Source organism: Erinaceus europaeus, chromosome 7 (genome assembly GCF_950295315.1).
Source record: "Erinaceus europaeus chromosome 7, mEriEur2.1, whole genome shotgun sequence".
NCBI classification, from domain to species: Eukaryota; Metazoa; Chordata; class Mammalia; order Eulipotyphla; family Erinaceidae; genus Erinaceus; species Erinaceus europaeus.
Window position 1 is genome coordinate 70156516 of NC_080168.1, and position 12792 is coordinate 70169307.

Here is a 12792-nt window from a genome sequence, read left to right on the forward strand (position 1 = left end):
GCTGGCAAACACACACCCCAAAAGAGGGCAATGTGAGACACCCTGTTCCAGCAGGGGGAGCTGGCTACATTATAAATTTGGAGATGCCACAGCTCTCTGCTGGTGGAAATCCTACAAGATGGCATACTCAAGGTGAAAATAGATGCCAAGCAAGTTATCATGGAAGAGTACCAAGGTTCAAACCCCCCAGTCCCCACCTGAAGGAGGGTAAGTTTCAGCAGTGCTAGAGCAGTGCTGCAGGTATATCTCTTTCTCTCTCCCTTCATTTATCTTTCTGTCTCTCACTCTCTTTCAAAAAACAAAAAGGGCACCAGGATAGTAGAATAATGTAAACACTGAGCTTTAACCTTAGTGTTTACCTATCTTTTTTTCTTTCTCAGTTTCTGTTTATGAGTGGGACTATACCATACTCATCTTCCTCTTTCTGGCTTATCTCACATAACATAATTCCTTTGACTGGGCTTAGAGTATTGCACAGTAGAGGCCGGGGAAGAAGGACAGATTATCAGCTCCACTGTAGATGGGTGGGGATAAGGAGGCAGACCTTTGGTGGTGGCAATTGTGTTAATATACACTCATATTAACTTACAGTTTTATAAATCACCACTTATTAAATATGAGAAGGGAAAATAAACTGAATGTCTCGAGCTCTTCAAATGCATAGATTTCAGTTCTGAATATATATACCTTTAATCTAAATATTTATTGTTTCAAATTTGTAAACTGGTTGAATCCTAACACTGGGCTTAAATTGTTAATCTATTTCCAATAATAATTTGTGTTTGAAATATTAAATCACCTATAATCTTAGAGGAGAAAAATTACCTTAGTGCCAAAAATAGGAATAAGATAAAGAAAGGAACTAGACGTCAGGTGCTATGTGTCAAAGGTATGGCTCCTTCACCACAGGTCTGAAACAAAATACCACTTGGGAAGTTTCAATCAGTTTCTAAATCAACAGATATCTTCCTAGTATGTTCTAAAGATCTCAAGACTTGGGTCTTGAGCCTCAAAGCCCAATCCTTCATAATATCTAGAATTAGAACTATACTTGTATTCCTTGAGGTTTGAGAGTGCTCGAACCTTATACACATATGATTCTACTGGTTCCAAGCTGTTTTTTCCCACTCTTATGACTTCATACAGAGACAGAGTTATGGAGGGGAGATACCATAACACTGTTCCCTTGGAGTCACCCCTTATGCTGTCCATAATACTCCCATATAGTACCAGGACTCAACATATGGGCTTGGAAAAGTCCGCACTCTACTGGATGAGTCATCTCCCTATGCTTGGGGAACTTTTATATATTTAAAGGTTCTCATAAAAATCTCTAAGAAAGACAACTCCACTAGTATTTATGCTACCTCGGTGCCTATTTTTCTAATTGTTGGAAAAATCTTCAGAAATTTTCTATATGTTTTCTATGCAAACATGTACCATACATAACTTTTCTGACAACTCAGCATATCTCTGGGACTTCATTGCTTGAGGCCAACTTTTTCAGACAGAAAGAAACAAAAGAGACAGAGAAAAAAACACCACAGCATGGAGTCTTTTCCCCATGTATTTAAGCCTGGAGCTGGGCTCAAATCTCGGTCTATGCATGACAAAGCGAGGGACTTCATTTCATAAACTTTTTCAAGTATGGCCATTAAATGTGTGTACTGCCCTACTGCCTGGTATGATTCTCATTCAGGTCTCTGTCTAGAGGACCATTCATAAACATTTAGAAATGCATTAATAATTTAAACCCAGTGTTAAAATCCAATCAGTTTATAAATTTGAAGCACTAAGTGCTTAGATTAAAGGAATCTGTATTCAGAACTGAAATCTATGCATCTGAAGAGCTCAAGACATTCAGTTTATTTTCCCCTCTCATATTTAATAAATAGTTATTTATAAGACTATAAGTTAATATGAGCATATATTAACACCATTCCTGCCACCAAAGGTCTGTGTCCTTACACCTACAGTGGAACTGAAAATTTAAGCACCCCCCCCCAAATCCCCAAGACTTTTACTTTGGTGCAATACTCCAAGCCCAGTCAAATTATGCTAAGTGAGATAAACCAGGGAGAGAAATTGTCAGTCCAGAGAGTTCTTAAGAATAAAACTTAAGATGCAGCAGGTTAAGCACACATGGCACAAAGCTCAAGGACAAGCGTAAAGATCCAGCTTCAAGCCCCCAGCTCCACCTGCAGGGGAGTCGCTTCACAAGTGGTGAAGCAGGTCTGCAGGTGTCTGTCTCTCTTTCTCTCCCCCTCTCTGTCTTCCCTTCCTCTCTCCATTTCTCTCTGTCCTATCCACCAATGACAATATCAATAACAACAACAATAAAAAAGAATCAAATTTAAGAACAAAGAAAATATGCTCATCTGATGGAGAAGGCAATAAATCAGAAAGTACAGCAAACATAGTAAAGCAACTTTCTACTTACACTTGGAATTCTGTCTTCTTGACACTCTGTATTCTGTCTTCTAGGTTTTTATGTTTCTTTATTTTAGTTCTAAACTCTTAACCTTTTTATATCACTCAGTAATATAGCATGTCAAAAATATTTTAATTCACTTTTCAAATTTAGAGTCCATTTTAAAGTAATAAGAAGTGGTCAATAAAATTTTATTTTACCCCCATTCCACTCTCAAAAAGGCTCATTGAGACAGGCCAATAAAATAACCCCTAACTCATCACAAACAGGCAAATAGGTATAAGAATCTCACTCTGCGTCAAATGCAAATGTCAGGTCAATGCTTCTCCCAATTTTAATGGAGTACATGTATCCTGAGAATTTTGCTGCAATACAGGTGGGGGGTTTTACAGGCTAGAGAATGGGCCTGAGACTCTGCATTTCTAACTGGCTCCCAGATGTAGCCCACATACTCAACTTTCATTGAATGCCTTTCAGAAGCAAGAGGCTATATAACAAGCTCTTTGCAAAGGAAACACAATTCATCTTCTTCAATTTTCTGAGAAATGTGTTGAAAACCTTTTAGAAACCTATCAGCTGTTCATTCCTGTTCCTATCAAGAGGTTATTCTCATAAAGGAGTCTCATGAAAGCAACACACTATAAAAATTGATGATTTCTTTTTTAAAAAATTTTTTATTTAAGAAAGGATTAGTGAACAAAAATATAAGGTAGGAGGGGTACAACTCCACACAATTCCCACCACCCAATCCCCATAACCCCCCCCCCCTCCCATGGTAGCTTTCCCATTCTCTATCCCTCTGGGAGCATGGACCCAGGGTCGTTGAGGGTTGCAGAAAGTAGAAGGTCTGGCTTCTGTAATTGCTTCCCCGCTGAACATGGGCGTTGACTGGTCGGTCCATACTCCCAGTCTGCCTCTCTCTTTCCCTAGTAAGGTGTGTCTCTGGGGAAGCTGAGCTCCAGGACACATTGGTGGGGTCTTCAATCCAGGGAAGCCTAGCCAGCATCCTGGTGGCATCTGGAACCTGGTGATTGAAAAGAGAGTTAACATATGAAGCCAAACAATATGTTGAGCAATCATGGTTCCCAAGCTTGGAATAGTGGAGAGGAAGTGTTAGGGAGGTACTCACTGCAAACTCTAGTGTACTTCTGCTTTCAGGTATATATTTTGCAGTAGTTTATGGATACGTGTGCACATAAGCTCTCTCTCACAGAAACTGGTGTATATCTAGATTATGGGACTTTGTTAGAAAGTGAACTACCTGAGATGAAATTAGAGTGTACTATAAAAGGAAAGGTTGAAAATTGATGATTTCAAGACCAAGTGAAAGGTAAAGTCTAGTTCTGAGTCTCTCAGATCTTCTAGGAAATGAGGACAAACACAGGAGTCTGTGGAGTTAATGAATATCTTCCTTTTGAACTTGTTTGTGTGTGTGTGTGTATGTTTGCTGTGATTTAATGATCAATTAGAAGATTATAAGATTCCAGGATATAGGTCCACATGGCACCCACCACTAAATTTTAGTGACCCTTCAACCCTCAGCCCCCAAACTATAACCAACACAGTTGTCACAAAGTCTTAGAGACAGTTGATCACCTTTTTTTTAAATTCATGTGTTTCAATTCCCTATAGTCCACATTTGCATGAAAAGATATTAATATATCCTACAACTGACAAGAGATCAATATCAAACATCTATAAAGAAATTAAATGACACAATAACAAAGAAACAACTAATCCAATTCTAAAGTGGGCAAAAGAACTGAATAGGCAGTTTTCTAAAGAAGACATAGCCATGGCCCACTGGCATATGAAGAAATGCTCCATGTCATTTGTCATTAAAAAAATGTAAAAATGACAATGAGATACCACCTCATACCTTTAAGAATAGCCTGCATCAACAAAAATAAGAAGGACAGGTGTTGGCAAGGCTTTGGAGAAAAAAATAACTGCCAAACTGTTGTTGAGAATGCAAACTGGTACACCCCCTTTGGAAAATAGTATGGAGAGTCCTTTTTTATTTTTTATTATCTTTATTTAGTGGATAGAGACAGCCAGAAATCAAGAGGGAAGGGGGTTATAGAGAGGGAGAGATGCAGAGACACCTACAGCCCTTTTTCACCACTCATGAAGCTTCCCCCTGCTGGTGGGGACTTGAACCTGGGTACTTGCGAATTGTAATACGTGTGCTCAAACAGGTGCACCACCATCCAGCTGTGAGAGTCTTTAAACAAGTAAAAATGAAAATGCTTTATTATCCAGAAATACAACTCTTGGGCATGAAAACTCTATATCAAAGAGACATATGCACTCCTATGTTCATAACTGCATTATTCACAATAGCTAACATGTGGAAGTGGCTTAAATGACCATCACCAGATGACTGGCTAAAGATGTTTTCTTGTGGTGACACTAGTATTGTGTTGGCCCTAGTGAAAGTGTGGGTTGGGAGAGGATGTGGACCCTTTGAGAGCACTAATGAAAGTAAACATGATTAAGAGCTTCACAGAGATGAAGGAAGAAGAGAACAAGTTAAAGACAGATGATGGAACACAGATGTTAATGAGAAAGGGAACTCGAACACACCTGGATTTGTTCCAGACAGGCATACGGGGCACCTAGAAAGAGGTGAGACCACAGACAGACTGTATATTTCTATTTCCTTAGAATCCTGTTCTACTTCTGCTATTAAATTATGATTTCTGTGCAAATATTTGATTTATTTTTTTTAATTTATTTAAGAAAGGAGACATTAACAGAAACGAAACTGTAGGATAGGAAGGGTACAACTCCACACAATTCCCACCACCCTATCTCCATATCCCATCCCTTCCCCTGATAGCTTTCAAGTATGGCCATTAAATCTGTCTACTTCCCTACTGCCTTGTATGATTCTCATTCAGGTCTCTGTCTAGAGGACCATTCATAAACATTTAGATTTCAGGAGCATAGTCACACCCACAAAAACTTCCTAAAAATCACATCTTTCATCAGTATTCTGAACCCCACCCCAGCCACCTTTGTTCTCACATATGTCTTAATTATTTCCATTTTCTTTCTCTTCCTTCTTTCTTTCATTTTATCTCCTTTCTTCCTCTCATCCTTTCCTTCTTTATCTCTTTCATTCTTTCTCTCTCTCTCTTCCTTCCATTCTTCCTTCCTTCCTTTCTCTTTTTTAGTCATCATTGGGGCTTCATGTCTCTGGGTAGACTTTTTCAGATAAATAAAGATACAGATGGAAAGAGTAAGAAAAAGACACCACAGTAACCAAAGTGTGCTTCAACACTGTGAGAATATAATTCAAGTGAACTATTTTGTCAGTCCAATAAACATTTCTCTTAATAAAAGGACTTTCTACAGAGCTGGGTGGTAGTGCAGCTGGTTAAGCATATAGGTTACCAAGTACAAGGACCCAGTGTTGAGGCCCCAGTCTGCACATTCAGGGGGAATGCTTCAGATTGGTGAAGCCAGTACTACAGGTATCTCTCTGTCTCTCTCACTATCTTGCCCTCCTTTCTCAATTTCTTTCTACCTTATCAAATAAAAAGGGAAAAAAAATGGCAATCTGGCAAGCACTATGCCTCAGGGATAATCTTAGTGGCAAAACAAACAACAGAAACAACAACAACAAACCTATTCTATCTCCATATACATTTTCAAACTAAAAATATATCTTTTTAAAAGTTCAGCAATTTCCCAATATTTGATCTTCTCTGATGAAAGTCCTTCCACTTGTATGAAAGCTCATGTCCTCATTTGTCAATCACAGTGGACCTCTGAAGTGCTAACCCACACTAATCACCAACTGAATTATAGAGCAATGTTAATTCACCATCTGAGCTGCAGGAAACAACATAAGCAATATGATTGTGTGTCCATTAGCTATGATATGGAATCCATAACTCCATCCTCATCAGTTCAAATCTGCTGATTCCTTGTGGAGTACATGGAAAAAGATAGGATCACTGGAAATGCTACAAAGAGTTTTGGAAATGAATTTATTTTTCAACTTGGGCTTTGACACTTACCACACATGCACTTTGGAAAAGCTGCATTACACGATGTTATAATTAAAAAGCAACCATCAAAACATGTTGTCTCTTGCAAATCTGAAACAATAGGCCATGTCTTAGCATCTGCTTTGAGTTAAGTGCAGATGTGAAATGCTGATGGAAATTACTATCACTGGTGGGTGTTGCAGACTGTGTGCTATATTGTCATTTACTTAATTGGTTCAGACACGTTTTAATAAATTTGATCTTAACCCAATCAGGCAGGAATGGTCTCAAAAATGTTATGTAGTTTCTATTCTAACACCTGAATACTTTCAAGCGACGTACTTGGTATATGTATGTATATAGGAATTCGGTTTTCAGAAAAATTATGAAAATGTCATAGACATTACAATATGAGGTTCTTGTTTCCTAGAAGAAAATTTTATTCTTTTAATGTAAAAGTCACAAAGAGAATTTGGAGACTTGAGAGACTGAGTACCCCTCCCATTGACCTACTTTCCTTAGAATTATGTCTATAGTTCCCATGACCCTGATCCTAGAGTCTCACCACATCAGATGGTGAAAGAGGATGGTTGTAGCAATATACCCAGTTTCCAAGCGTGTAGTGAAGAGACTTTCAGTGTTTCATTTGGCCCTTACTAGGACAGGCAGCCTTAGGTCACTTGCAAGTCAAGAAAAATAATTTCCCCTAAAGCTCAGTTACTAATTGGAGTTCATAAGTCAGTAGAAAGAAGACAGTAAAAAAAAAAAAAAGGAAAGAAATAGAAAGAAGACAGTATCTGCATCAGTGAAGCTTACAAGATGCCTGACACATAACAAACACTCAGTAAAAGAGATACTGAGGCCTGGCAGTGCCTCACCCGATAGAATGTACACATGACCAAAGACCTGGGTTCGGACCCCTGCTCCCCACCAGCAGGTGGGAAACAATCAAACAGTGCTGCATGTCTCTCTGTATCTATCCCTATCTTCCTTTCCCCTCTATTTTCTCTGTGTCCTATTAAATAAAAGAAAGAGAAAAGAGTGGGGAAAATGTTCTGCTGGAAGTGGTGAATTCATCATGTAGGTACTTAGTACTTAGTCTCAGTAATAACCCTGGTGGTAAGAAGAAAGAAGTAGGAGAAGGAGGAGAGGAGGGGAAGGGGGAGGGTAGATGGAGAAGGGAGGGAAGGAAGGCTGGAAGGAAGACTAAGTGATGTTGTGAATCTTATACTGAAATGATCACTATGTTTAAAATAAGCATGTGAGGCTGGAAAACAATTCACCCTGTGGGTAATGGGCCATGTGCTTTGCCATGTTCATAGTCTGTGTTTGAATATCAGCCCCACATGAGAGCACCGAAGCACCGAGGGAAGACCCTCCCCCAGAAGATGTCTGAGAAAATAAACACAGGACTGAATATTTCTGATAAAGAGAGTAGACATAAAAGTTCTTATAGGAAAAGCCAGTTTACACCGAGTGACACAAATATGGAGGATATGTAATATTTCTATGGGGAAGTCTAGAGTCTTACTATGAGGATCAGATCTTTGGCCAAATTGACTGGATCACTGAAATCCATCTTACTGTAGTGTATGCTGTAAAGTGAAAAGGGAAAATACATCTTGTTCAACTTTCAGTTCAGAAGACACTATTCAGAGGTTGGGGAGGGAGATGCTGGTGGAAAACACATGTTATGATGCACAAGAACCCAGGTTCAAACCCCTGGTCCCCACTTGCAAGAAGGAAAGCTCCATGAAAGGCAGAGCAATGCTTCAGGTGTCTCTTTCTCTCTCCCTATATCCACTCCCCACTCAATTTCTCTCTGTAGAAAGAAGGAAGGAATGGGTGGAAGGTAGAAGGGAAGGAGTAAGGAAGGAAAAAATAAGTAGTAATTGAGTTATAATGAGTCCCAGTGAGAACCCCAGTGGCAAAAAATGAAAAGGCATTATTGAATGACTGTCATTTTATTTTAAATCTAAGCACATGGTGTTACTTAGTGTTTTTTTAACTATATTATATTTGTTTCATTTTAAAGAGAGAGAGTGATACAGAGGGGAAGATACACACAGAGAGAGACCAGAGCACTGCTCAGCTCCAGCTTATGGTGATGCTGGGGATTGAACCTGGGACCTCAGAGACTCAGGAAGGAATGTCTTTTTGTATATCTATTGTGCTGTTTCTTAGTCTGTGATGCTTGTCATTTTACAGTTGTTATCACTTTTAAATATAGTTCTTCCAGTCCCCACATCTCAGGATGAAGAACAGCATTTCTCAGGATACCCAGTGAAAGCAAAACTCCCCAGCAATAAAAATTTATGGGCCAGGCATTATTCAGACTTGGCTTTTCACAGCTTCTCTTCAATGAGGAGATAGCGAGGCTCATCCCTGCGAGCTTTTTCACATGACTTATGATGACAGCCTCCTTCTGCACTTCAACGCATCATTAAATTTTATCTCCAGTGTCTGCCCCACAGGAAACCTAAATCTCTATTAGGCCCCAGCCCCTGTAATGGAGTTGCTTTCTCAGGAGGAGGGTTCACCATTCCACATCTGTAGAAAACATCTTTTTTTTTGTCCCCCACATACGAACATAATTAAACTAAAAACGTAGTAAGTGAATCTAGAAAAGTTCCTTGAGGCTGTGAAAATGAGTTTAATCTGGAATTGTGATTTATGCCTAGCAGGAAAATCAAACTTCAGTGAGCAACAGTATCTCTTGGTCAAACATAGGGTGGGGGGCACCTGACCTTTTGAATGAGGCTTATCTGTGCCTATGGGGTGGGGTGCAGGACTGCAGTGGTGCTCTCTGAGTTCTAGAAAGTCTGCACCCACCCTGCACAGGGAGGCAGACATGACTTGCCAACAATCATACTCACTGACCTGTGACCAAAATATTTCTCAGAATGTTTTTCTGTCCTTAAAAGTTAGAGCATTCTGTTAGATCCTGGAGGTAACTGAAAATACAGGGAAGGAGGTGAAAGTGTTAAGGGCATGAATTCAACAAGACAGCTACTTAAATCAAGCCGCATGCAGACACAATTAGCCAGCATGCTGGGAGCTGCCGCCATTTGCCATGCTGTTGGTTATGTACAATTATGATATAAATCTTCACTGGAAGACCCAAAGCTATTTGTATTTTGAAGGCAATGGGGGCATCTTGTTGTTGTTGTTACAAAGGACCTGTCAATATAAAATAAAGCCAAGGAACATTATTTTGATCAGTTATACTAGATAACTGAGGTTTGATCTAATTATATTTTTAATTTCTTTATCATTAATCAAATGTTCTTCCTCATGTGATGATTTCTTTGCATACATATTCTGAGAGGTTGCACTGATTAAATGTTAGTAGCGTTTACTGGACAGGTTCTACTTTCTCTTCCTTTCCCCAATGCCTAAGGAAGTATTCTTATCTGGATACTGGGGAAAATGTTAGTGATCTGTCATAAAGAGAAAGTTCTATGTGCCAAAGCATCAATCTTTGAGTCCTTCTTGAGTTGAGTGTTTCTTTAATAGTCACATAAAGCACTAGTGCAATGGCTGTGTGCCAGCTGTGCAATGGACTTTGGATACGAGATCTTTCTTAGAAATCAGTTGAAGATAATATAAGAAGCAGATTTTTTTTTTTTTTTTTTTACAAAAGACAGTGTTGTATAGAATGTGATTGAAGCATACTTGGAACAGATATATATAGCATTGAGACAGTGGAGAAAGTAGTATTGAAGAATTCTTCCAACGCAACTGGCAGGCAAGTGAGTTTTGTTGAAAAGCTTCAAGTTGGCAAAAATCACAATCACTATTATCATCACCATCAAATTTGCATCTGACCCAGACCAGTAGAGGCAGCAACCTCCACCCTTCACAGGCACCAGGGTATCTTTTCTCCCTTCCTTGTCCATCCCTTGCTTCCTCCTCTGCCATCCCTGGGAGCCATCCCCTTACCTGCCATCCCCTTACCTACCATCCCCTTACCATCCAGCTGCTCCCCTATTGCTCTGCCCTGGCCTCCAACCATTCCCTTTTCCTCTCAGTTGCCTTGTGCTTGTACTTACTGGCTTTCACCCCCTCTAGTGACCAAAAACCTGACAAGCCAAAGTCCAGATCCCTAGAACACTGCTCAGCATGGACACCAGTGTGAATGGAAATGGATTAAATGTCGCTCTCATCATGCAACTACTTATACATGGAAAGGAAGTTGGCAATATCATCGGAAAGGAGAGTCAGTTAAGAAGATACATGAAGCAAGTGATGCATGGGTCTACATCTCAGAAGTGAATTGTCCTGAGACAATTATCACCTTGGCTGGACCCACTAATGCCATCGTGAAAGCTTTTGCTATGATCATTGACAAACTGGAAGAGAACATCAGCTGCTTCATGACAAACAACACAGCTATCAGTAGATGCCCCCAGTCACCCTGTATTTGCAAAATTAAGGAAATATGAGAAAGAATAAGGGGCTAAGGTTTAAGTGGTCATTCTTCCCAATTCAATTGAGCAAGTCATTATTACTGCTGACATTCCAGATGCAATCCTTTATTGAATGGGTGAAACAGATTTGCATGGTCAAGTTGGAGTCCCCTCCGAAGGGCATGACCATCCTGTACTGACTCAAGTCCCAGGTCATCCAGTTCTCCAGTCATTTTTGTAGGTGGTCAGGCCTATACCATCCAAGGACAGTATGCCATTCTACATCCTGATTTGACCAAGCTGCACCAATCGGTAATGCAACAGTATCATTTTCTCATGACGCACAGCAACGCCAGATTTAGTGCTGGTTTGGATGAGTCTGCTCAAACTACTTCTTATGAACTCACAATTTCAAATGATATGATTTGCTGCATACTTGAATGTCAGAGCACCAAAATCAGTGATATCACTCAGATGTCTGGAGAACAGGTCAAAATTGTGAACCCAGTGGAATTATCAACTGATAGATCATCACTGGATCTGCTGATGCATTGGGATGCATTGGATCGACCTTCCCATGGTGCATCCCATGAGTACCCATTCATTGGGGAAACTGATGATCCTTCCTAGACGACTGAATCCACATGGATCCCAGTCACTTTCAAAGCCAGCAACAAGCAGCTCCTGACAGCTTTCAAGCTGCTGGTCCTGCTCTTCGAGTCCTCCAACTTAATGTTGAGGGGCTGTCCTTTGCCAAACACGTTCTTATTGGTCAATTGGCGATACAGCATCAGGCAGATGTTATCTGCCTACAAGAAACACATATAGTAGTCAATGAAGCTGCTCGATTCACCATCAGTGGATTCGATTTAATATGCTATAATCTCAATCCTAAACACGGCCAAGCCATCTACGCCAAATCGTGTCTTGCGGACGTTTACCATACGGCCTCTTCGACCTTCTATGACTCCATTACCATTGGAACTATTCAGCTCGTCAACGTATATAAGCCTCCCAGTGCCTCATGGGATAATGAGGTCCTGCCTAGCCCGAATCACCCAGCCGTTTACGTTGGAGACTTTAATAGTCATCACCAAGACTGGGGATATTCCTCCACTCATGCTGACAGCTCTATCTTAGCCTACTGGGCTTCAGCGAATGACCTCTCCCTATTATACGATCCCAAACAGCCAGGCTCTTTTCACAGTGCTAGATAGAATAAAGACTCGTCACCCGACCTGTGCTGGATTAGCACAGTCAACGGCCAAGCCTTTTCTGCTATGAGACACGTTCTCAAGATCTTCCCACACAGTCATCACCGCCCAGCTATCATCCACATTGGTCTCCAGCTCCCACTGATTCTGTGCTCAGAGAAACTAAGATGGAACTTTCGGAAAACAAACTGGCGTCTGTTCAGTGATCTTACCAACAAATCTATTCCTGCAATTCCAATTAACTCTATCCCCTCTGAAGATTCCTACAGGCCAAGCCATCTTCAAAGCAGCTTCCCAAGCCATTCCTCATATACGCCTTGTCTTGATGCTGAATGCGAGCAACTACTACAGCAGTATGATGAGTCGGGCGACCCAGATGTGGCTGACCATCTCATTGCCTCCCTGGATGCAGCACGCCAAGCCCGCTGGCAACAACTCACAGAAAGTCTGAACTTCACCCACTCAAGTAGGAAGGCCTGGAAGCTTCTTCATAGTCTGGGTGCCAGTAGCGAACCCCTCCCATCTCCCATCCTCCCGTATCTCCAAACTCAGTGGCCAGTCACCTAACTCAAGTTGGACGTGCTAAGATCGACCCAGTCTGGAAAAGAAAAATTTCCCATGAGTGGTCATCCCACTTCCGTTTATCTTGTCCATCTCCAAAACTCTCTCCCTTTACACTGTCTGAACTGGAAGACGCTTTGAAGAGGGTTAAACCGGGAACGGCTGCTGGCTATGATAAC

The 12792-nt window shown here is 40.7% G+C and overlaps 2 pseudogenes; one reads left to right on the forward strand and one right to left on the reverse strand.

The window, feature by feature from the left end:
• The window catches only part of LOC103119227 (aflatoxin B1 aldehyde reductase member 2-like), a 49966-nt pseudogene extending 40469 nt beyond the window's left edge, over positions 1–9497 (reverse strand).
• Positions 9498–10551: 1054 nt separating this feature from the next.
• Positions 10552–12792, forward strand: part of LOC103119226 (poly(rC)-binding protein 2-like) — a 113779-nt pseudogene continuing 111538 nt past the window's right edge.